A 27588-nucleotide genomic window follows, 5' to 3' on the forward strand; every position below is an offset into this window, starting at 1 on the left:
AAGATATTTCATGATTCTCTTAACAACAACTAAGTGTGATTCTTTTGGTTTAGATTGATAGCGTGCATACAGACATACACTAAACATGATATCAGGTCTACTGGCAGTTAAGTATAAAAGAGATCCAATCATACCTCAATACTTTGATATTTAAATGCATTTTCCAGCATCGTCTGTATCGATGTAAGTACCAAATCTCATAAGAGTAGTTATTGGCTTGCAGTCATCCATATCAAATATCTTCAGCAAATCTCTACAATACTTGGATTGACTTACAAAAATGTCATTATCAAGTTGTTTGATTTGTAATCTCAGGAAGTAATTCAACTTCCCCATCATGGATATTTCAAACTCTCCTTGCATCATTTTGCCAATTTCACTACACAAAACTTCATCAGTAGAACCAAAAATAATATCATCTACATAAATTTGAACAAGAAGAGTATGATGATTTATTTTCTTTATAAAGAGTGTAGTGTCGACCTTCCCTTTGGTGAATCCTTTTTCAAGTAAAAAAATGGTTAGACGATCATACCATGTGTGTGGAGCTTGCTTCAAGTCATAGAGATCTTGCTTCAAGTCATAGAGAGCTTGCTTTAATTTGTAAACATGAGAAGGATGTTTGTAATCTTCAAAATCAGGAGGTTGTTCTACAAACACTTCTTCTTGAATATATCCATTTTGAAAAGCACTCTTTACGTCCATTTGATATAGCTGAAAATTTAAAGAACAAGCATATGCATGTAATAGACTAATAGCTTCAAGTCTAGCAACTAGAGCAAAGGTTTCATCAAAGTCTATACCTTCTTCCTGATTGTATCCTTGGGCTACTAGTCTAGCTTTATTTCTAACAATAATACCATTTGCATCATATTTATTTCAAAATACCCAACTAGTTCCTATAACATGCCTATTTTTAGGTCTAGGAACAAGTTCCCAAACTTCATTTCTCCCAAACTGGTTTAATTCTTCTTGCATTGCAAGAATCCAGTTTTCATCCTCGAATGCATCATCAATCTTGGAGGGTTCTATTTGAGAAACGGAGGCCATGTTTAGACTAGCATTTTCTAGCATTAATCGGGTAGTGACACCCTTACTTATATCACGACTGATGTTGTCAATAGGATGGTCTCGATGTGTCCTCCATTCTTTTGGTAAATCAGAGTGAACATGCTCTTCTTAAGAAGATAGATCATCATCCATTTTCAAATGCTCAGTATTAGTTGTAGAATCATCAATAGAATTTTCTATAGCAGGGGAACTTAACATGTCCTCTTCATCAAAGGTTAATGAAAGTGCGCATGTCAAGAGGAGCACTTTGGAAAGCTTGCTCACTATGTGTTTTGGTTTTGATGAGTACAACTTGTGTTTCATAAGAGCTTGAAGATCATCAACAAATCAACATGCTTAAGTCTCAAGATTGGTATTAGACTTAGACTAGTAATTAGTTTAGGTTGAGTCTAAGGCTTAGGTAAACTCAGTACATGTCTCATATGCATAAAACATTAAATCATTTTATTTTTTAGATATGTCATGCATAATATGTTCATGGATCACATATATACATGTTATATGTGCATCCTAGGAATAAACTTAGTGTTGAACATGTATAAGTTAAGTGCATAACGTATTTGAGTATTGCAATTTAAAAATACACTTGGAAATATGCAGTTAATCGATTAAGGTGTGTTTTAATCGATTAACATAAGTTTTTGAAAAGCAGTTGGAACAGAAAACTTGGAAAACTGAATCAGTTACAATTTTGTAACACGTTAATCGATTAACCAAGGATTTAATCGATTAACTGGGCTGCAGAATGGTTTCTTTATAAACTGCGTTTTAACTGAAGCCATAACTTGCATGTTGCATTTTTAAGAGAGTTAGAGCATATTTTGTGTTAATTGTTACATCTATATGAAATTGCATTTGCGAGATTAGAAAAGAGAGATTTCTATGCTTTAGGATTGAGAGGCGTTTCATGTTTAATTTCTCATCATTTCATCTCATATGTTCATGCATTTCTTGATGTTTTTGGAAAGATTTCATATTCTGTAAAATCTGTTTTTAACTAATGCATTATCATGTTATATGAGACTTGTGTTAGAGTTGTAGAGTAAGGTCTTAATTGTTTAATTTGAGCATTGTAATTGCTTTAGATTACTCTATGTTTTTGTTATAAAAAGTGCTGTAACTTTGGGAATCTCAAGGTGTCTTACCACCAACGAGATTGTGTTGTATCTTCATTAGCTTAGAGATCTTGATAGCAAGAATAGGTTCTTGGCTGGGGCTACACCGCAAGAAAGGTTTTCTTGGGCGGTAGGAAGGGAGTCAAACCAAGGGATAATAAGGTTCTTTAGTTTTAAGAAAGAGTCTAAGTGTTGTAATTGGAAGAATTGTTTGTAAAACGTTATTTCAATTATAGTGAAGAAAAATCTCCCAGATCTGCCGGGAGGCCCGGATGTAGTTTGCACGTGGACCCGCAAACGAACCAGGATAAAAATCGTGTTGCACGCTTCTCTTTCCCTCTCTCTCTTTATTGCTTTAATCGATTACTTTGTATAGTTGTTTTAATTGTAATAATCTGTTTCTATACTATACTGTTTTAACTCTGATATATCTGTTAGCTCTATATATTTGCTTCGATCGCAGTTGCTTGTCGTGCAAGAAACTGAATCTGTTTGTGTAATCTGAGCTATTATAATCGATTAAATTGCTTGCGTTAATCGATTATTATTTCTCTGTTAATCGATTAATTTGGGGTTATTTCCACATTATTTGTTGTTTGCAAAAAGCGGATACTCTGACCGCTACACCTATTCAATCCCCCCTTCTAGGTGTCTTTCAGCCACTGATACTTAATAGTTAACCCATCCTTTATCTTAGGATTGGTTTCATCAAAACATACATGAACTGATTCTTCCATAGCTAGAATTCTTTTATTAAAAACTCTGTAAGCTTTACTAGTAAGAGAGTAGCCTAGGAAGATACCTTCATCAGCTTGTGCATCAAACTTGCCTAAATTATCCTTACCATTATTTAAAACAAAACATTTACAACCAAATACATGCAAATGAGAAATGTTTGGTTTTCTACCTTTAAAGAGTTCATAGGGGGTTTTCTTAAGAATTATTCTTATAAGAACTCGGTTCAAAACATAACATGCAGTACTTACTGCATCATCCCAAAAATATTTTGGGAGGTTAGTTTCATTTAACATTGTACGAGCCAGTTCTTCTAAAGACCGATTCTTTCTCTCTACAACACCATTTTGTTGTGGTGTTCTACAAGCAGGAAAATTGTGATTAATGCCGAGATCATCATAGAATTCTTCAAATGAAGAGTTTTGAAATTCTCCCCCATGATCACTTCTTATAGCAACGATTTTTAGTGATTTTTCATTCTGAACTTTTTTTAGCATAAATGCTAAAGGCTTTCAATGCCTCATTCTTATGAACTAAGAAAAGAGTCCAAGTATATCTCGAAAAATCGTCTACTATAACAAGAGCATAGTAGTTACCGCCATAACTATTTGTACTTGAGTAGCCAAATAAGGCAATGTGTAATAACTACAATGGTCTATCGGGAGAAACCATATGCTTAGGTTTAAAAGAAGTTTTTGTTTGTTTACCCATATGACAAGCACTATATAGTTTGTCTTTAACAAACTTCATTTTAGGTAAACCAACAACTAAATCTTTCTTAATAAGTTTATTCAAATGGTCCATATGAATATGAGTAATTCCCCTATGCCAAAGTCATGCATATTAGCAACTAAACATGTTATTAGCAACTAAAGAGGAGTCTATGTCAATCACACACACACACACACACACACACACATATATATATATATATATATATATTATTTATCCTCTTACCAATGAGTTTAGAGTTTTGAGAATTCTTACTTTCGATGATGCACTTATCTTGGTAGAATGCCACATGGAAGCCTTTGTCGCATAATTGACTTATGCTTAGAAGGTTGTGCTTGAGTCCTTCAACATATAACACACCTTCTATAGTTGTTGAGGGTGGTTTACTAATTCTACCAACTCCAAGTATGTTTCCCTTGTTGTTATCACCATATGTGACATAGCCTTTGTCCCTTGGAGTGAGGACAAAGAACATGTTTCTATCGCCGGTCATGTGTTTTGAGCAGCCGCTATCCAAGTACCATAAGTTGCAGGCGGCTCTCAAATTATCCTGCAAAACAGTTTAAGTTTTATAAGGTTCCCAATATTGTTTTGTCTTACATAGTTAGTACCTATCTCAACTCATCTAAAATGACCTAGGGGTACACCATATTTTCTACATTTACAAGTATTTGGTGTATGTCCATGGTTTTTACAATATGTACATGTGGGCTGATGTTTATGTATCCTATATTTATTATTACTATTTTTAAATGCATGGATACTTTGTTTTTCAAAGTTTATCTTAGTTGTGACACTTTGTTTCTTAGAAACATGACTTTTAGAATAGTCGAGACCTCTTCGGTCTGTTGAGTGTCTTTGATCATTAATGATCTTTTCTAAACTTTTACTACTCTTGTTTATCTTATTAAGTTTAAGACTTAAATTTGACACTTTATTTTCAAGAATAGTGCAGTTTTGACATGAAGATGATGAGGGTTTGTTTCTAAATGCCTCTTAGATATTCATCATGCAAGTCATTAAATGCAATTTGCAATTCAGAAGAATATAGTTGAGTATCATTTACCTCTTCATCATCAGAATGATGAGATGCCATTAATGAATGATGTGCTTGTTCTTCATTTTCTTGTCCAGAAGCGGAACTGGTATCATTTTCTTTCCAAGCAATGTAGGCTCTCCGTCCAGTCTTTATCTCATTCTTTCCTTTGAAGGAGTTCTTTTTCAAGTTTGGACAGTCCATCTTCATATGGCCAATCATGCCACATTTGAAGCATGTGAAATTTTGGTTTGAAGTGGAGGCGTCATTGTTCTTGGTCAATTTTCTCATTTGTCTAGTTTTACCGCTCTTGTTCCTTTTAAGGAACTTGCTGAACTTCTTTACAAGAAGACTCATGTCTTCCATTTCTTCCTTCTCAGATTCATCTTCTGATGATTCATATTTGTCTACTTTCACCTTGAGAGAAATATTCTTCTTTTTATTTTCTTGCTCTTCATGTTGGTCAAGTTGGTTGATTTCTAATTCATGTTCTTGCAATTTACCAAACAAAGCAGCCAAAGCAATTTTCGATAAACTTTTCTTTTCAGAAATGAACATTACCTTGGGTTTCCATGTTCTGGTGAGTGATCTTAGAAACTTCAAGTTCAAGTTACTCTTTGATAGTACCTTACCAAGTGCAATAAGGTGATTTATAAGATGAGTAAACCTCTTTTGAAGATCCAAAATTTTCTCTTGAGGTTTCATAGGAAACATTTCGTGTTCTTGGTAAAGAGTGTTGAGTCTTGATCTTTTTACCTCCTCTTTTCCTTCATGTGTTGTCTCTAGAGTATCCCACATTCCTTTGGCAGATTTGCAGTTTGATACTCTAAAGACCTCTTCTATGCCAAGTGCTAATGTGAGGATGTTCTTTGCTTTGAGATCATACTTCACCTTCTTTTTATCTTCATCATTCCATGAAGATTTGGGCTCTACTTCTCTTATGCTGTTGATTGCACTGAAGAGTTCATATGGTTCTTCTTCAATGGAATTCCATATGTCTAAGTCTTGAGATTCTATGAAGATCCTCATTCTGATTTTCCAAAAGTTATAGCACTCTCCAACAAAGCTTGGAGGGCAGTTGATGTTGGAACCTTCTTTTAGGAATGATCTTGAGGCCATCTTTGATATAGGATCAGATTTAAGAATATCTTACTCAAAAATAGCTTTGGTGCCAATTGTAAGAATGAGATTGCAACTAAGAGGGGGAATTAGTTGACTTAAAATTATGGCCACCTTTTCTGCAAAATCAAGAGTTAAAGTGCAGGGGAAAATATATGCAAAAATTAAACAATTAAATAATCAAAGAGATAAGGGACAAGAGAATACACAAGAATTTTTATACTGATTCACATTCGTGTCCACTAAAGGCTACGTCTAGTACTCTTGCATCACAAGATATTTCTTCACTACACATTATGAGTTACAATTACAATATCTGACCTCGAGATCTCTACGTACCTTACACACTCCCTAATCCTCATTCACTCTTGAAAAAACACCTTTCCAAGTGATTCTAATGCTCTTTCTTATCACTCCCTTGTGAAAGAAAGTATTATGCAATAAGGAAGAATGTACAATAATGGGCAGATTGCCTTTACAAGTTTGATAGTAATATAACTTGCAATCCAATCAACTCTTTTGTATACTTAGTAATAATGCTCTTTATAAGTTGGTAAACTTTGAAACACTTTACTTTAAGCAACTTCAAAAAAATCAACTTTGAAAGTTTAAGAAATTGTTGCCAAAAGTGCTTTTAAAATTTGTATAAGAGTTGTGTGTTTGTGCTGTGAGATTCAATGCCTTTAAATAGACTTTGCAATCACTCATAGTGCCTCTACGAAAAGGTAGGAATAGATTGGAGTGAAGACAATTCGTTTGAGATGAAAACCTTTCATTTTGAAATCTGAAATCTGATACAACAACTCTCAGTAATCGATTACATCCAGTGGGTAATTAATTACCCAAACATTATGTCCATTAGGCATTTAAATTCGATTTAGAGCAAACGATTACGACAAGTCAATAATCGGTTACTCAACTTCATTAAAACTGATAATTTGTTACTCAAAGACTATAATGGATTAATCTGATCAGTTTTAAGTTGGATAACTCTTTTCTCACACATGTAACCTCTTACTTAGATATAGTAACCCCTTACACACTATTTTCGAAAATTTTTTTGAGTATATTGAAGTGTTTCAATTTTATTTTAAAAATAGTTTGGGCATTACTACTATTGTATATTTAAGAGTATAGGATAGAAGTACCTATTTAGACTTAGACTAATTTGTCTTGAAGATTTTTCTTCTTTTCCTTCATAAGTATTCTTCCTTTTCTTCTTTTTGGTGATGTTGGTGTCTTCATCCAAACCATGACAAGGTCAGGAGCAAAGATATTCTTCAAATCATGTAATCCTTTTTAGGCATCGCCTTGCCCACGACATCATCATCGGAATTCTTGCCCGCATAAGGCACAAGAACAAAAGTAATAGTACAAGTTTATTGGTTTGGGCATCGGGCTCTTCGTTTGAGCCACAATATCTCCTAATTATTAAATATACTTCTCACCTAAGTTAGGGTTATTCCCTAAGAAATTAACCGGTCAAAAACAATCACATTATGTCGCTCTAAATTGAATGGCTCTTTAAGTAGAATAAATCAGATTAAGATGGGGCAAGCAAAGGGTTTCTAGGAGTAAATGTTGAAGGTGTAAATGGAAGGTTTAGGGATATTTGTGTTAAAGATGCGTATTTTTGCTTGCTTGCCACGCAAGTTTCACTCGGGAAATTGAGGTGACTTCTTCGTTGAAACATTCGCGATGAGACCATGCCTGAGAATTGTTGGCTAATACTCGGCTGGATATTAAAATCTTCTGATTACGGTTAGAATTTCGGAATGCCGAAATCATAGTGAAAATGTTTAGAAATGCCTTTTGGACAAACTGGATATCTATCTAGACTCGAAATACTATTTCGAAGCCAATGGCGCAAGCAGGATTTAATTCCGAGCTACGAAACTCAAACAAACGTTATTGGGCCGAATCTGGACGAATTTGGGCCCGACAAGAGTCTAAAAACTTTCCATCACAGAAAATTACGAAAATTTACCAAAAATATGAATTCACAAAAAAAGACTAACACTTAACTACGATTTAGCTTATATCATTAATGATTAATTTCTAAAATTAATTTTTTCTAAAATAAATAATTAATAAAATATATCGAATTTTCATGGTGTTACAACGAGTGTTTGATCAAAGATACTTGATCTTACACTCAAGAATAAAGTAAATTAAATGAGCAGCAGAAAATTAGCTTCTCAAACGAGGTACGAGATGGACAAATGCAAAGAAGAGACAACAACTAATGCATCATCCTAAAATTTCAACATGCATGAAAGAGGTAAAGCTAAAGACGAAACAAAATATCGAGACTAAATTGATCCATCGCTATATCTAAATGTTAGCAGTTCCGATATCAGGTTTAATATATGTATATGTGCAAGATACTAGGCACTACCTAAAGAATTACATGTTATAGCTATTAAACAAATCATGAAGTATCTAAAACATGACCTTGACAACATGCTATTAAACGACATCATGTTATGAATGCATGTTTCCTATGTTCAAATTGCCTTAATCGATTAGCTGGGCTCAAAAGTATAAAAGTTTTGAAAATTTGAAGTTGGTTAATCGATTAACCACTACAAATAATCGATTAACGACAATAGTATATCAGGTTCAAGTGTCATTCTGGGTTATTTCCACTTAGAACCCTAAACCCTCTTTGCTTCCCCCTTGTGAATCAATTCTCAAATTTTAGTGTTCCTAACCAATTCAATAGCTAATTCGCATACTATCTCATAGTTCCATCTTCCTTCAACCCTCAATCTCTACAAAATCTGAACCCTTCACCATTTTCCCTCTTTAGAAACCCTAACCACCAAAATCCAGAAAATCGATCATTAAATCGATTAAATCAGTGTTTATACCTAAGAATATGAGTGAACCACGTAAAATGAGAGTGAATCGCACTGCCAAACACGCAAAAGGTGGGTAAAAAGGTTCCTCTTCTGCTCAAGGTGTAAGAAAAATCGTTGACCCCTATTACTCTCCCATTCTCCAAGAAGCTCGGTTGGCTAAGTTCCAAGGTAGAATCCAAACATACATCTGGTATGCGGATACGAAGTGGCTGGCCGAACAAGGTTTTGAATTCCCACATGGACTGGAGAACCAAGGAGCGAATCAGTTTTTGGAATTAAGAGGTAAAATTATCCTTTGCTCATTCAGGAATTTTACAGCAACTTTAGGTATAAGGATGAGGTTTATTCTTCAATGGTTATGGGGAAATTGATAATTTTGGATGAGGAACTGTTTCTGGATGTTGGAGGTCTAACTAGTGATGGACCAACGTTAGGAGATTGTAACAATGAGTCGTGGGACTCATTTGATGTTGTTGGGATGTACAGATCATGCCTAAGAGGGCCTCACTTGTTTTTACAAGGGAATTGACCAAAGTTGGGTCATTATCTGTTGAAAAAATGCCCTTACATTACCTAATTGCGTACATTTTAGTTCAGAGAAATACAAACCATGCTCAACCTAACATCAATGATCTCAAGGTCATGTTCGCCATAAGGGAAGGCATTATTGTAAACTGGCCTTCCAAAATCCTGAAAGTTATGTATGGCATATCTTCATCTTCATCAAGGTTGCTTGCATATAGGATTTTCATCTCCCAAATCGAAACGCCATATGTGGACACAATGACTACAAACTCCGGAGAGCACCTTGTAGGTGACAATCTTATTCACAAGATGGATATTTACAAGTATGGAAATGAATGGAAATATCAAGAGGATCACAATGCCAAAGTGATTTGAACCCCTTGGATAAAAGGCTCTTGAACGATTTCTCTTGGTTGGTGCTTGGCCCAAGCACACGGTTGACTAGAGCTTTTGAGAATAAAGTAGGCAGCGAAAATATGAAATTGGATAAAAGAAGATGGAATAGATTTGAGGTGAAGGCGCCACAACACTTGAGGTGTTGATAAGCGAAAGTGATGCTCGCCACAAGAACTTGGTTCTTGATAAGAACTTCTAATCTTGGTTTAGCCAAGAAGGTGTGGAGAATACTCTCACAAGGATACAATCCTCAATTCACAAAGAATTATGATTCAACTTAACTTGTTTATTCCATTGCAAACGTCTTACATTTATAGGCAAGCCACTAGGCTCCCACGGTTGGCTATCATTAAACTAGTAAGGTTAATGCATTGTAATCTTAACATAGGATACCATAAGCCAAATGAATCTACTCCTAAACTAGACTACATTCAGATGATAAAGACATGAGCACATGTAGTTCATGTGCTTTATTACAATTGAAAGACAAACATAATGACTTAGGCCTAGGATGCCTTGGATGCCACAGTTGGATTGTGAAGAGCATAGGATTCCATTCTTCCTTAAGTGCACGGCTCACAATTAAGTCACATGATGAATGAGACTTGATGACTCCATAATGCTCACGGCTAGGCATTGATGAGCTCCATATGATTCTTCTAATTCGACACATGGGAGTTATTGAAATTAAAGCCTCCTTAATGGTCCTCGGGTGCACTTGTGCTTGGCATAGGATTCCTTTTTATCAAGGACGGAATTTCCCTCAGTTGAATGATGATTAATCATGCACTAAATAGCTTAGGATGCCGCTGGTGCAAGTTGGTAGGCTGCCAATGGCTAGATCATGTGCATAATGCACCATTAATGCACAATTAAGGTTTCCAACGACCACATGCTAATTCCACACTAGTATCTTTGCCCCAACAGCTCTAAAAGTGACTTAGGATTCCTCTGGATGAAATGTGCTCAGGTTAATTTAGCTCCAACGGTCCAGACAAGGTGTTTAAGCATTATAAATGCTCCATTAAGCTCCTCCACTGTCATATTTTGATTCCCCTCGAGCAATCCTCCTCCAACGGTTACAATAGTCTTTATTTACCTTCCAAATAATCTTAGACTAAGTTAGAATGACTTTGGTTCACGAAAAATACAAGTTGGTCCAAGCATTAAAGTGTCGGTTAAACTTTTAGGCTTGGCTTGGTCATCCACGAGCCATTTTTCATACTAGACTTTATTTATGGGCACATTTATGATTAAAACACTTAAAATAAATTAACTAAGTGTTGGACAAAAATTAGGCCACACATTTATTATCAAAATTAAAAATGTTCAATGCTAACTAGATTGGCTAGTGCATGCGCCTCAGTTAGATTTCCTAGCCAGGCGAGATTGGCCCAACGCCTGGTCTAGCACTTGGTGCGCCAGAGACCTTAACTCGGTTAGAGTTGTCTCAGTTAGGTTTCACACCTGATGCACTAGGGACCTCAACTCATTGAGAGTTGTCTCGGTCAAGTCTTGTGCCTGATGCTCCTGGTTCCGTGCCAGGGTCAATTTTGGCGCTTGAGCTAGACCTGTGGCCTGACTCGTGCGCATGGTCTGGTCCGTGTTTGGCTCAGTCAGAACCATGGACCAAGATGCTAGTGAGCATCTTTAGACCCCCTTGGGCTATCTTTGGTTCACCATCATGTATCAACATTATGAGTTGTCCTAGGGCATTTTCAGCCCTTTTTGCCCTAGCCCTAGTCGTAGGACCACTTATGCCTTCAAGGTCATCATAATCAAGGTTAGGCTCTTTGGGTTTCACATCAGGCCCTCCTTCTTGAAGAGATTTCGACCTTGAAATTCTATCTTCTTCACCTATATCAAATGGAAACAAATCATCAGTATTCATTAGATCAACATTAGGCAAATACTTCCCTTGTACTTGGATGTTAGGTGCTTTGGCACAATCTTTAGTAAAAAAGACTTGATTGATTAATGAGTCGAATCTCAAGGCAAGTCAACATTGTCTTGGCTTCCCACCAATCATAAACTCCTTTGATGATTCCAAGCTCCTGAAAAATTCTAGAAACATATTTTGGCAAAACATAGTTAGTTGTGAAAAAAGATAGAGGTGTGATGGGTTGTTTTGTTAGGGTAACCTTGTTGTCTTCCACTTTATCAATAAGATATAGTGGTTTCCTCTCCCTCTCTTTTTGTGTTTTCTTTTCATTTTCTTTTGTTTTTCGCTCACTCTTTTTTTTTCTAGTGCTATTTTTTTTTTCAAGATCTTCTTGTCTTCAATGACTTGTTCGGGAGTCAATGGTGAAAGTATCACCCTCATCTTGTTGTGTATTAATGTGTACTTATTTGTACGTCCATCATGTGTTATTATGTTATCATACTACCATGGTCGGCTAAGTAATAAATGACTAGCTTCCATATCCACCACATCACATAGGACTGAATCTTCATAGCTCCCAATAGTAAAAGAGGACTTCAACTTGTTTATCAACAAGCATCTCTCCCACCTCACTCAACCATTACAATCGGTACGGAGTGGGATGTGCCTTGGTTTCAAAATTTAGTTTGGTTACTAATCTTGTACTAACTACATTTGTGCAACTTCCACTATCAATGATCAAACAACAAACCTTACCGCCAACTAGACACCTTGTATGGAAGATGTTTCCTCTTTGGTCAGCTTCTTGGTCTTTGATTTGACTCTCTAAGAGCCTCCTCACCACAAGCAAGTCACCTTCAGGAACAATATCATCATCCTCCTCATGACCATCCTCTTCATTACTTGAGGCTTCGGATTGAGATTCTATCTCTCCATTAGTCATGATCATTGTCTTCCTTGTAGGACATCGGGAGGCAATCTGCCGAAGGCCTAAGCACTTGAAACACTTGACATCTCTACTCCTTTGACTTGTCACCACAGTTTGCTTACCTTGGCTTGTAGTCACGGATCCTTTGGTGCTAGGTGTAACTTCCTTTGTTGGGCTCTCCTTCTTGAGTTTGTCCACCAACCTTGATGATTGATATTTGGAACTAGACCCCAAAGAGAATTTTGACTTCTTCCTCCTCAATTGCTCCTCTACCTTCATTTCTTGTTGAACTAGATTATCCAACTCAACATAGTGTTGTAATTCAACAATGTCTTGGATATCTTGATTCAATACATGTAATAACCTTGCCATAGTTTCTTCCCGATCTTCATTGAAATTTGACCTCAACAAGGCCAATTCCATCTCCTTGAAATACTCATCAACACTTTTAAACCCTTATGTGAGCCTTCGTAGTTTGTTGTGAATATCCCTTTGATAGGAGTTAGGAACAAACCTTCTCCTCATGATCAGCTTCATCTCTTCCCATGTATCAATTGGTTCAGCAACAAAACAACTCCTCTCCTTTTGAAGTTGATCCCACCAAATCATGGCATACTCCTTGAATTCCAAGGTTGCCACATTTACTTTCTTTTCCTCATTGTAAGAATTGCAATCAAACACTTGTTCAATTTTCAATTCCCACTCAAGGTAAGCCTCCGGATCATTCTTGCCAATAAAGGTTGGTATCTTTATCTTGACCCCATCTAGTTTGGTATCCTCCCTTCTTCTCCCCCTCCTTTGCCAACCCCTACCTCCTTCATCATCTGAGTCACTTGAATACCTATAAGCACAATTATCAAGCCTCCTATCATATTCCAATTTCATTTGCTCCAGTTGCCTTTAGAGTGTTTGAAATTGTGTTGTAATCATGGCATGTAGGGTTGATGTCCTTGGGGACAATGGAGAACTACCACTTTCGTGATTAGACATTTCACTCAAACTCACGTGTATCACTCACTTTTTGTTTGTAGAATATGTAGGGAACGGTGTATTACTCAACACTCTATCCTCCATGGTCTTCTTAAGTAAACCAAGTTTGAACCAAGAATTTTGTGAAAGAAAATCACTCCAACTTCTCAAAATTGGAACGTTGTGACTTGAGTTATACCTCAAAGAAAAAACTTGATACTTTTTTTTAGACTCTTTTAGATTCTTTTGAACTTTTGTAGAATAACTTTGACACTTTGTAGAACTTTTTGAATTTGGACTTTTTGACACTTTTGGCACTTTTTGATTTTTGGACTTTGACACTTTTGACACTATTGATTTTTGGACTTTTGATACTTTTGACACTTTTGATTTTTTTGTTGGAATTTTGACACTTTTGAAAAGACAAAGACAAAAGTAGATATAATCGCACCCAAGAAAGAGTAGTGAACACCAAGCAAGATACTAGCTCTGATGCCACTTGATGTGAATCCCTTGGATAAAAGGCTCTTGAACGACTTATCTTGGTTGGTGCTTGGCCCAAGCTCATGGTTGACTAGAGCTTTTGAGAATAAAGTAGGCAGCGGAAATATGAAATTGGATAAAAGAAGATGGAATAGATTTGAGGTGAAGGCGCCACAACACTTGAGGTGTTGATAAGCCAAAGTGATGCTCGCCACAAGAACTTGGTTCTTGATAAGAACTTCTAATCTTGGTTCAGCCAAGAAGGTTTGGTTGGAGAATACTCTCACAAGGATACAATCCTCAATTCACAAAGAATTATGATTCAACTTAACATGTTTAGTCTATTTCAAAAGTCTTACATTTATAGGCAAGCCACTAGGCTCCCACGGTTGGCTATCATTAAACTAGTAAGGCTAATGCATAGTAATCTTAACATAGGATACCATAAGCCAAATGAATCTACTTCTAAACTAGACTACATTCAGATGGTAAAGACATGAACACATGTATTTGGTACGCTTTATTACAATTGAAAGACAAACATAATGACTTGGGCCTTGGATGCCTTGGATGCCACGATTGGATTGTGAAGAGCATAGGATTCCATTCTTCCTTAAGTGCACGACTCACAATTAAGTCACATGATGAATGAGACTTGATTAATCCATAATGCTCACGACTAGGCTTTGATGAGCTCCATAGGATTCTTCTAATTCGGCACATGGGAATTGTTGAAGTTAAGGCCTCCTTAATGGTCCTTGGGTGCACTTGTGCTTGGCATAGGATTCCTTTTTTTCAAGGAAGGAAATTCCCTCAGCTGAATGATGATTAATCATGCACTAAATAGCTTAGGATGTCTTTGGTGCAAGTTGGTAGGTTGCTAACGGCTAGAACATGTGCATAATGCACCAATAATGCACAACTAAGGTCTCCAACGGCCACATGCTAATTCCACACGAGCATATTTGCTCCAACATCTCTGAAAGTGACTTAGGATTCCTCTGGATGAAATGTACTCACGTGAATTTAGCTCCAACAGTCCAGACAAGGTGGTTAAGCACCATAAATGCTCCATTAAGCTCCTCCACGGTCATATTTTGATTCCCCTCGAGCAATCCTCCTCCAACGGCTAAAATAGTCTTTATTTACCTGCCAAATAATATTAGAATAAGTTAAAATGACTTTGGTTCACGAAATATACGAGTTGGTCCAAGCATTAAAGTGTCGGTTACATTTTTAGGCTTGGCTTTGTCATGCACGAGCCATTTTTCAAAATGGACTTCATTTATGGGCAGATTTATGATTAAAACACTTAAAATAAAATAACTAAGTGTTGGACAAAAATTAGCCCTCACATTTATTATCTAAATTAAAAATGTTCAATGCTAACTAAATTGGCTAGGCTTGACTCGGTCAGGCTACGCCCAGTGCCTGATGCGGCACGCTACGCACATGCGCCTCGGTCATATTTCATGGGCAGGCCAGATTGGACCAACGCCTGGTCCAACACTTGGTGCGCCAGAGACCTCAACTCGGTCAGAGTTGTCTCGGTCAAGTTTCATGCCTGATGCACTAGGGACCTCATCTCAGTTAGAGTTCTCTCGGTTAGGTCTTGCACCTGATGCGCCAGGTTTTGTGCCAGGGTCAATTTTGGCGCCTGAGCCAGCCCCATGGCCTATCTCGTGTGCATAGTCTGGTCTGCCTTTGCCTCGGTCAGAACCATGGACCAAGATGCTAGAGAGCATCTTTAGACCCCCTTGGGCTATCTTTGGCTCACCAACATGGATCAACATTATGAGGTGTGCAAGGGCATTTTGAGCCCTTTTTTCCCTAGCCCTAATCATAGGACCACTTATGCCTTGAAGGCCATCATAATCAAGGTTAGGCTCTTTGGGATTCACATCACAAAGTGAATGAAGACTTACCAAATGAAGACAATGTTGACATTCCTAGTGAGCCAAACCCCAAACAACCATAAACAGAAGCATATGCTGAGCCTCATGAACCATCTTTTGGACTTGCATACATGGAAGCTATGGAACAACGTCTCAATGCACATACTGATAGTCATTTTCAGTCTATGAGAGACTCCATGGCATATGAGTTCCAACACCAGTAACAGAGATTATCTTAAGACTTTGAATACATCATCTTCATTGTGTGTGCCACACATGGCTCATTACAATCACTACCACCTCAAGAATAGCCTATATAGGATTTTCTAGAGTCTAGGGTGTGTGTGTTTGCTTTGAAGATTGTATTTCGATTTTGGTTGTATTTTGCTATTTCTTTTGAACTACCTATGTACTTGATGCACTTATTTTGTAATGTCTCATAAAACTTTGTTATTAACTTGGATTATGTTTCAATTATTGCATGAGTCTTTGACCTTATCTAGTTGTGTATCGCTTCTACTGAATGGTTAGTATGCTCTGTATGTGATTTAACCAAAATGATTAATCATTTTGTGCAATATATGTCAATCTTACACAAATAGATATATCTCGCAATCAATTTCTGTCATAACCTGTCTTGATTATGAATAATCGATTAACTCCATGAAAATAATCGATTAATGATAAACACTGCGCACTTGTTCAATTACTGATATATTGCTTAATCAATTATCCTTGCCTACTTAATCGACTAAGACCAGTGAATTTGGTGTGTATCTTTCCTTGCTTTTGGCTATTAATATCATACTTTATCATAGCTTTTTGATCATACCAAAAGTGGGAGAAATTGTTGTTTGAGCTATTTTGCAGGTTGTAGTGAGCTTCCGCATATAATCACGAAATGCTACCCTTGTGTCACCTCTTACATGGTTGAGGGGGAGAACAAAGTGAGGGGGGCAGCGCATTCTGATTCAACCATTGCAAACATATTTTATCTAGCTTCAAGCCATCAAATAGAGGATCTATTTTAGAGTTTGTCATCATCAAAAGGGGGAGATTGAAATGGCAAATAATCAAAGGATTCCACCATGATTGACCTAATTAGTTTTGATGAAGACAAAGAGTTAAATGGAAGCTTGAAGACATGGACATCACCACAAACAACATTCCGAAAAGCCAAGATGCTTGCCTGATATTGAGTTTAGGTTAGGTAAACCCAAGATGGGGAAGTCTCACATAAAGTCTAAAATGAAAATCATATAGGTTGAGGCATCACATCTATATATTTATATATATGATAAGTAAGATTCATGCATTTGCATTAGGCATACATGGTTTTCTGCATAAAGGGATCAACCATTTCAAAAATCATGAGTTGCATGCTCTTTCATCATATAGAGAGTTTACCATATATTTAGGAAAAACCATTTTCACACATATTAATCGATTAACTCAATTGATAATAGATTAAAGCTTAGTAGTCAAACCAAAGTGGGGGATTAACGGTTCCAAGAAAGGAGCATCTTGTGCTTGTATTGGAAGTATGTTTGTAAAGAACATAAACTTTCCATAATGAAGAAAATCTCCCAAATCAGACGGGAGGCCTTGTGTAGTTTGCAAGTGGACCTGCAAACGAACTAGGATAAAAATCTTTGAGCACCTTTCTCTTTCCCAATCTGTTTATGATTTTGTCTATACTTGTTTTCTGTGTTTAATTGCATTCTTTGATTAGTGCTTACTATTGTTAAATTGTGAATAATGACTAATCAATTTAGGACAATAAAGATCAGAATTCATCACTATTTTCATCGCAAGAAAAATCTATTTTTCAAAGAATCAACAATCAGTATAATCGATTCCAATCATGTCATGTACTATTTTGTCTTTCTTCTATCCTATCTTGTCCTGCCTTATCATGTCCTAGCTTGTCCTGTAATGTTCTCCCCTGACCTGTCATGTCTTATCATGTCATATCCTATCCTAACTTGTCATGTCGTATCTTGTCCTATCGTTTCCAATCATGTCATGCACTCTCTTGTCTTGTCATGTCCGGTCCTGTCCTATCGTATTTTTCCTATCTTGTCCTGTCTTGTCATGTCCTATCATCTTCTGTCATGTCTTGTCATATCATGCCATGTCCTTACATACCCTGTCTAGTCATGTCCTTTCCTATAATGTCCTGTCTTGACCTCTTCTATTATCTCATTCCCTCTTCTATCTTGTCCATTCTTGTCCTCCCATGTCCTATCCAATTACGTCCTAGCATGCTTTATCTTGTACTATCCTCTCATGTCCTATCTTATCATATCCTATCATATCCTCTCTTGTCCTACCATGTCCTCTTCTATCATGTCCTCTCATGTCCTGTCCGTTCATGTCATGTCATGTCTATCATGTCCAATCCTATCATTTCCTGACCTATCCTATCATATTTTGTCCTATCAGGTCCTATCCTCCATTGTCATGTCATGTCCTTTCCTATCTTGTCCTGTCATGTCCAGTCCAAACCTTTCCAATCCTTTCCTAGCCTTTCTTATCATATCCTATCATGTCTTGTCCTATCCTATCCTCTGAGGTCCTCTCCTACTTTTTCTTGTCCCGTCCACTTCTATCCTGCCCTCTCATGTCCTCTCTTGTCCTATCCTACCCTATGCAATCATGGCCTATCCTATCTAGTTTTGTCCTCTTCTATCATCTCTTGTCATGTCCTATCCTCTCTTGTACTATCCTTTCTTGTCCCATCTTGTCATTTTATGTCCTTTTCTTTCTTGTCCCTTCCTTTCCTGTATCGTCATGTCCTTTATTATCCCTTCTTGTCCTGTTGTTTCCTACCATGTCTTGTCCAGTCCTCCCTATCCTTTCCTATACAACATCCTAACATAGCAGAATTCAAATAAGTAAACGTATGAAGAAAGTATTTAGGTAGAAGCAAGGTCAAATTGAAAATTTTGAAAATAAATTTTTCCAAAAATATCTTTCATATACCACTAATCTTCAACTTCAATGATAGAATGTAATATAGTGATTCAGGTGTTACATCCTATAACAAAGCGACGCACTACCTAGCATTAAGGAGTGTCTTTCATTTCTTTCAAACCATGGCATGATCATTTCCCATGAAGTCATGTACTCCATAAAATATTACGAGAGTAAGTACTTCCACATATGGTATATAAATAAAAAATAAGGTATTATCACATAGATGTAATCAAATTTGGACTGTCAATATTATGATGTATGAACATCTACAATGTCTATCCTGACATAACTATTAACTCATACATGAGTGCATGGAGAAATAACTCCTAACAGGGCCCCTACTGAAGATTAACAACAATGGTATCAACACAGGTCGACCCAGACCACTTCTATGTTGTTCTTAGGAAGCGATTAGGATGACTACAACTTTGTGCTAACCATTGATAAATCATAGGTGAAATACCATGCACTCAATAACGTCGATTTACCCATCGATCAACAAAGACAGTAGCTGTATCACTATGAACATGATACCACAGTTACAGTAAGGAGTTCCCTCGATGAAAGGGAGCTGTCCTATTCCAAACAGATAAATCCCCACTCGCAGTGTCCCCTCAACTAAGTCACGTAGACAGGGGACCCCTCTAGGTTCTCGACACAAAATTGGTAGTGTCATATCTTCTCGTGGACTATGCTATCAATAGTAGACATAATGATATGGATATTATGATCCATTCAAGACATGGCAACAATTCCTTTAAGATGAACGAAGGGAAACTTTTTAGGGTAAAGATGACAAATTTATTAAAACAAGGTTTTGATCCAAAAGAATCATTTTATAGTAAGTCAAGACAAATTATACAAATTTAACACTTTGGAAAAACAACCTTAGAAATATGGTTTCTCAAATTTCTTTCTTTTAACTTCGAAAAACCAACCTTTGTCACTCCACATCTCCTACAAAAATTATAACAACAATAAAAGGTTTCTTAACTAGTGGGTTTTCACTCCACTAATTCACTTTTTTCTTTTTGAGTTTTTTATTTCTTCACATGTACAAAACATAAAAATAAAGATGTACAAAAGGAAAAATAAATTTATACAACGCTTTTTTCCAAAACAACGCTTTGTCAGTTTTCTCGAAAAATACTATCTAGTGCTTTTTCAAAAGACCTTAGTTAGCAAAAACTCTGTAAAACAATTTCCATTCCTTTGTTCCATTCTTATCAGAAACACAGTCTTTTCAAACTTTATTCCATCAATAATAAACATATGTCATGTCATGAGAATGCATGATGACAATTCTATAATGAGTCGACAGTTAATTCAACATTGTCAATAATCAATCTAATAAAAGAATACTCGTTTAGAACCAATATAATTTACTCAATTGGTCATATCAATTAAGATTCCGTTATCAGGATTGAACAACCATAACAAGCATATAGCTAATTTGTATGGCTTAGAACCATCACACAATGATTCTATCATGATGACATCAAGCATGTAAGACATTTCAATTTTCAAGACAAACAAGTAATCATGCTCATCCAACAAGATCACAGATCAAACATAAAGTCTTATATCAACTAAAACTCATTCAATATCAAATCATTAATTTACGAGTCAAAGGGCCTCAATACCCAATTACTCGCAGTTGTTGAAATAGTATTCGATTATATCTGCCTTAGGCCTATCTTATAGATGCATGACTATCTTTCACATCATTTGTAAGCTCATACCTCAAATCACTTCTCTTCATACCTGTACATTCATCCAAATTTATAATATCCAGTTGTAGCTTGCCCGTATCACGAGTACCTGATAGTGTTTAAAACTGTTAAGCTATGAAACTTATAGCTTTATTAGAAGTTAACTAGAATTGTCCTAATGCGATTCTCGATATTAGAATATATTCAAACATTTCATTTGAATGTACGACATTTTAGTTGGGCATGATAAAATTTTCATTGGCATTACTTAGCCAATCTTGACTAGAATTGTTGGACTTAGAGTTGAACTCTTCCTCATAATAGGATATTGACAACTGTAACCAAAATAGTAGAATAAACATGTGATCTCAATATTTTGTAAAAAAAACTAGGTTGAAAAGGCTTTCCATATCTTTTGAAATCATTAAAAAATAGTAACTATAACTCAAGTTATAATCATTTCAATTTCAAAGACATGTTGTCCACAAAAGCTGAACATCTCTAAAAAATGGTTTATCGGGTGTGACTCATACATAGTAATTATATGGTACTTTCACATAATGAAAGCTTCGTTCAATGTTGTTCCTATGAAATTAGCCTGAACATAATTGGACAATCAGGCTAGGAGTTATGGGTTGATTATCAAGTGATGTCCCACCATGAATTTCAACCACAAGGCAGCAAGACATTACTTTAGTGTAGAGAGCCTAACACTCATATGGATAAATGAAAATAGAAAATCTTGGTCAATTTGGAACGCTAATGGAACAAGGGAAAACTTTGTTATTTTATGGTTTTGGTTTTAGAGTTTGGAGGACATATGTTTGAAGGCATCTTTACAGATCACCGTAACTTCCTACAAGACCAGTCCAGGACAGAACATGTTTTGGAAAAATAAGAATAACTCTTAAATGGCTTAATGGATTTGAGAGAACTTTATCAATTTGGAAATATGGTTTGATACACAAATGGGTAGATACTTATTAGCTCTAAGATCATGAATGGAAAACAAAGTTTCAAAGTGATCTTTATGACTGATCATAGTTTTGGAGACAATAGGAACTAGTTTAGTAACTAGGGCATAACTAACTCCCTACTTATCCAAACTTGACACTCAGTGATCCATAATATTTGTGTGAGGAAAGGATAGAACATAGAGTACTTGGATATCAAGCAAGAAGTGTTTACTTTCAGTATAAGATAGAGGGGTTGAACCTATTAACCACTAACACTTTGATAACAGTGCTTAAATTCCTAAAAATGGAAATCAATATGAAATTCATGAATTGAAGTCACACCCGCACTCAATTTGATGACTTAAACCATAAGTTTGAGTTTGTTGGAACCACAAGGACTTTGGGGCAGCGTTCATGGACTCATTCACCAAAGAAACAGAACCCTGACTCATAAAATAAAAGGGAATAAACATGCATTTCTAAATTTTGAGGTTACAACACATGGATGCAATGGAAACTTAGTCCTTAAGAGAGAACACATTATAGTAAAACCTAGGTTGTAGATTTTGCTAGAGAACATTAGAGGATCAAGACTTGAGAACTAGTTTCATGAGCCTATGATCACACAAATGAAACCCTAACCCTAACCCTGAACTTGTTTCATTTTGCTAGAGAACATTAGAGGATCAAGACCATGCAAACTCAAAACCAAAATTAGGGGTTCAACAACCACTCAATTTGGTGGTAAGGAACTCAATCTATGACATGATCAAGCTAGACTACACCACCTTAGGTGCTGGAGTTTTGAAACAGAATTTAAACAATAACAATGAAGGAATTTACATGATTTGAGCTTGGAAATGGATTCCGCATACCTTAAGGATCACTCTTTCATGAAAGAAAGAGAAGAACTTTGGACCTCCACATTCCCCTAGAGCTCACAACTAGAATAGAGAAAGGTAGAAGATGATGTTGACTTCTATTTCTGCTTTTGACTCCATTCAGCCTCTAATGGTCCATTTATGGTGAGTGGGGATAAATGTTTGGGGTATTAGAGTTCACACTTTAGAAATATTAAGTGCTTTAAGGCCCAAAATGAATGTAATTTAGGGTAAATGATTCTTAACTACATAGGTGATGATAACTTGATGTTTAAGTTATGTTACTGTAGCAGGTGGCACTTTATGTGTTACATAGATGAGTTTCTTTCATTCTAAGATACCTAAAGATAATCTTAAACATTGTCTAGATGAGTATCGATGATAGTCCATACTTTAAGAGGTCAAACAAAAAAAATTTAGGTTCTCGCAGAAAAACTATCAATAGGATTGTTGACAATTTTCAGCAAATTGTTCAAGTTATATTTTAAAACTCATAACTTCAATAATGACTCAATAAGTCTTTAAAAAATCAATGCTAATAACACAGTATTAGCTTGTACTAATCATAAGGCTTATCAGGTCAATTTGGACGAGGTCTTGCGACGATAGACTAACCATATAACGGGTAAATCTCAAATTATGCTAAACTTATAAATTTACAATTCACATATTTTCCATCAAATTCAAGATATAACTCTAATATATTTCAAAAACTAAATCATGAATTTTCTTCTTGAAATTCTATGATTCACAACTCATTGGTTAGCTCCTCTCGTTACTAATCCATAACTCAAGTAAGTCGACTTCTTAATTAAGTAATCCTTTGTATAGGACAAACAAATTTCAGACAACTCACTATTATTTAAGAGAATATTACATACTTATATATGTATACACTTATATATAAGCAGAGAGCTGAAATTTGGGATGTTACATCCTCTCCTATCATGTCCTCTGTTATCCTAACATAACCTATCTTATCTTATGATATCCTATCCTATCCTATTCTATCATATCCTATCCTATTGTATCATATCATATCCTATCCTATCCAATCTCATCCCATCCCATCCCATCCCATCCCATCCCACCCCATCGCATCCCATCCCATGACATCCCATCCCATCGCATCCCATCCCATGACATCCCATCCCATCCCATCCTATCCCATCACATCCCATCACATCACATCACATCCCATCACATCCCATCACATCACATCACATCATATCACATCATATCACATCATATCATATCACATCATATCATATCATATCATATCACATCACATCATATCATATTATATCATATCATATCATATCATATCATATCATATCACATCACATCATATCATATTATATCATATCATATCATATCATATCATATCACATCACATCAATCATATCATATCATATCATATCATATCATATCATATCATATCATATCATATCATATCATATCATATCATATCATATCATATCATATCATATCATATCATATCATATCATATCATATCATATCATATCATATCATATCATATCATATCATATCATATCATATCATATCATATCATATCATATCATATCATATCATATCATATCATATCATATCATATCATATCATATCATATCATATCATATCATATCATATCATATCATATCATATCATATCATATCATATCATATCATATCATATCATATCATATCATATCATATCATATCATATCATATCATATCATATCATATCATATCATATCATATCATATCATATCATATCATATCATATCATATCATATCATATCATATCATATCATATCATATCATATCATATCATATCATATCATATCATATCATATCATATCATATCATATCATATCATATCATATCATATCATATCATATCATATCATGTCCTATCCTGTCTAATCTGATCATGTCTTGTCATGTCCTCATCGTATGTTTTCCTCTTTTTACTTTTCCTCTCTTGTCCTGCCCTATCATGTTGTATCATGTCTTATCCAATCTTATTTTGTCCTTTCTTGTCATGTTATATCCTATCCTATCCGAACTTATCCTATCATATCATTTCATATCTTATCTTTTTCTATCTTATCTTATTATGTCATGCCCTATTGTGTCCTTTCTTGTCTTCTATTGTCCTGACCTTTCTTGTATTTTTTTGTCCTTTCATGTCCAATCATGTTATATCTTGTCTTGTCTTGTCCTCTCCTATCTTGTCGTGTCATATCATCTCTTGTCCAATCCTATCATGAACTAGCTTCTCTTATAATTTTGTCCCATGACCTATCTTATCCTATCTCTTCCTATCATGTCCGAACTTGTCTTGCCTTGTCCTCTCTAGTCTTATCATCTTATCCGGCATGTCCTATCCAATTTTTTACTGTCATGTCTTACCTCTTATGTCCTGTCATGTCCAATTATGTCTCGTCCTTTCCTATAATGTCAAGTCCTATTTTATTATGTCCTACCCTATCATGTCATGTCCTATCTTATCATATCTCATCCCATGTTATCCTATCTTATCCTATCATGTCCTCTCCTCCTATCGTGTCATATCATGTCCTATCCTTTCTTGTAATATCATGTCTTGTTCTATCATGTCGTGTCATGTCCTCTCTTATCCTATCATGTCATGTCCTCTCCTATCCTTTCCTACCATATCCTATCATATCTTATCATATCCTATCCTATCATGTCATATCCAATCATGTCTAATCCTTTGTTGTCATGTTCTATCATGTCCTGTCATGTCCTCTCCTATCTTGTTCTATCATGTCATGTCTTGACCTTTTCTATCATGTCCTCTCTTGTCCTCTCATGGCCTGTCCAATTATGTCATATCAGGCCATGTCCTGTATTGCCCTCTCATGTCCTATCATGTCATGTCCTATCTTATCCTGTCTTATCATGTCTTGTCCTATCCTCTCTTGTATTATCATGTCTTGTTCTGTCTTGTCATGTCCTGTCTTGTCTATCATGTCCTATCCCATCCTTTCCTAACCTATCTTGTCCTATCCTATCCTATCATGTCTTATCCTATCTTATCATGTCCTCTCATGTCTCATCCAGTCTTGACTTGTCTTGTCTTGTCATATCATATCTTTTTCGATCCTATCCTATCATATACTATTATATCTTGTTTTGTCTTATCCTATCCTATCATGTCTTATCAAGTCATCTCATGTTCTATCTTGTCCCATCCTCTTCAATCTTTTCTTGTCCTCTTATATCCTACCCTCCCATGTCTTGTCCCATCCTATGCAATCCTATCATATCATCTCTTGTTGTGAACTCTCCTGTCATCTCATGTCATATCCTCTCCCCTCCAATCATGTCCTATCATATCTTGCCACTTCCTCTTCTATCTTGTATTGTCATGTCATCTTCTATCCTGTCATGCCCTCTTATATCTTGTCTTGTCCTATCCTACCATGTCATGTCTTGTCTTGTCCTTTCTAATCTTTTTCTGTACTTTCCTATCCTATCATATCATACCATGTCCTGTGATGTCCTCTGCTATGCTATCCTATCATGTTTTGTCATGTCCTATGATTTCCTATGTTGTTCTATCCTCTTCTATATTGTCCCATCCTCTTCTATCCTATCCTAACCTATCATGTATTATCATTTCCTATTTTATCCTATCATGCCCTATCATGTCCTATCCTATCCTATCCTATCCTATCCTATCCTATCCTATCCTATCCTATCATATCCTATCTTATCTTGTCATGTCTTATATTGTCTTGACCCCTCCTATCTTGTTATATCCAACCATGTCTTGTCATATGCTATCTTATCTAGTCCTACCATGTCCACTCATGTCTTGTCCTGTCATATTTTGTCATATCTTCTCTTATCCTATCTTAAGCAAAATTGTCCTATCCTTTCAAGTCATTTCATGACATATCTTCTCTTGTCCTATCCTATCATATCTAGTCATGTCATGTCTACTCTAGTCAATTCCTCTCCTGTGTTGTCCTAACATGTTTTGTCCTATCTTATCCTATGCAATCCTATCTTATCATATCTTGTCTAGTCCTACCATGTGATGTCATGTCTTGTCATTTCATATTCTATCTTATCCTACCATGTTTTATTCTATCTTATCTTGTCTTTTCCTATCATATCTCGTGTTGTTATGTCTTGTCCTATCCTACCCTATCATGTCCTCAACTAACATATCTTGTCCTGCCATGTCCTATCCTCTCATATTATATCATATCCTATACAGTATTGTCCTATCCAATCCTATCTAATCCTATCCTATCATGTCTTATCCTGTAATATCAGGTCCTACCATGTCATGTCCTCTCTTCTCATATCTTACCATGTCCTCTCCTATCTTGTCCTATCTTATCCTCTCCAATCTTATCCTCTTGTCCTATTATATCGAATCTTATCGTATCCTATCATGTTTTATCACGTCTAGTCCTATCATGTTTTGTCATTTTATATCTTGTCATGTCATATCCTATCATGTCCAGTCATGTCATGCCTTGTCTTGTCCCCTCCTGTCCTATCATGTCATGTTCTATCTCATCTTGCCCTATCATATCCTATAATGTCATGCCCTATCCTAGCATGTCTCTTTTTGTCCTATCCTATCATGTCATGTCTTCTCATTTATTGTCATATCTCATCATGTCCTGTATTGTCCTATCATGTCATGTCCTATAATGTCCTCTCCTCTTATGACATGTCCTATCTTGTCCTGTCATATCCTATCCTACCATGACCTATCATGTTATGTCCAATTCTGTAATGTCTAGTTCTGCCCTCTCCTTTCTTGTCCTATTATGCCATGTCTTATCCTATTATGCCATGTCTTGTCATGTCCTATACTCTCTCATCCTTTCTTATCGTATCCTATCATATGCTATCCTATCCTTTATTATCCTTCTATATCATTTCTTATCATATCATATATGATCCTATACTATCCTATCATGTCCTACCATATAATATCATGTCCTATCATATCATATCCTATCCTATATTATCCTGCTCTCTCCTATCATATCCTATCTTATACTATCCTATCATATACTCTTCCATTATCTCCTATCATGTCAACTCTCTTATCCTATCCTATCCAATCTTATCCTTTACTATCCTATCCTATCCTATCTTATCATATTCCATCCTATCATATCATATCCTATCCTATCCTATCCTATCCTATCAAATCATTTCCTATCATTGTTGGATATCAGCAGGTCAGAACACACCTAGAACGGGGGGTTGAATAGGTGTCGTGAATCACATGTTCCACTTTTCCCATATTTGCG

Source organism: Lupinus angustifolius, chromosome LG02 (genome assembly GCF_001865875.1).
Source record: "Lupinus angustifolius cultivar Tanjil chromosome LG02, LupAngTanjil_v1.0, whole genome shotgun sequence".
NCBI classification, from domain to species: Eukaryota; Viridiplantae; Streptophyta; class Magnoliopsida; order Fabales; family Fabaceae; genus Lupinus; species Lupinus angustifolius.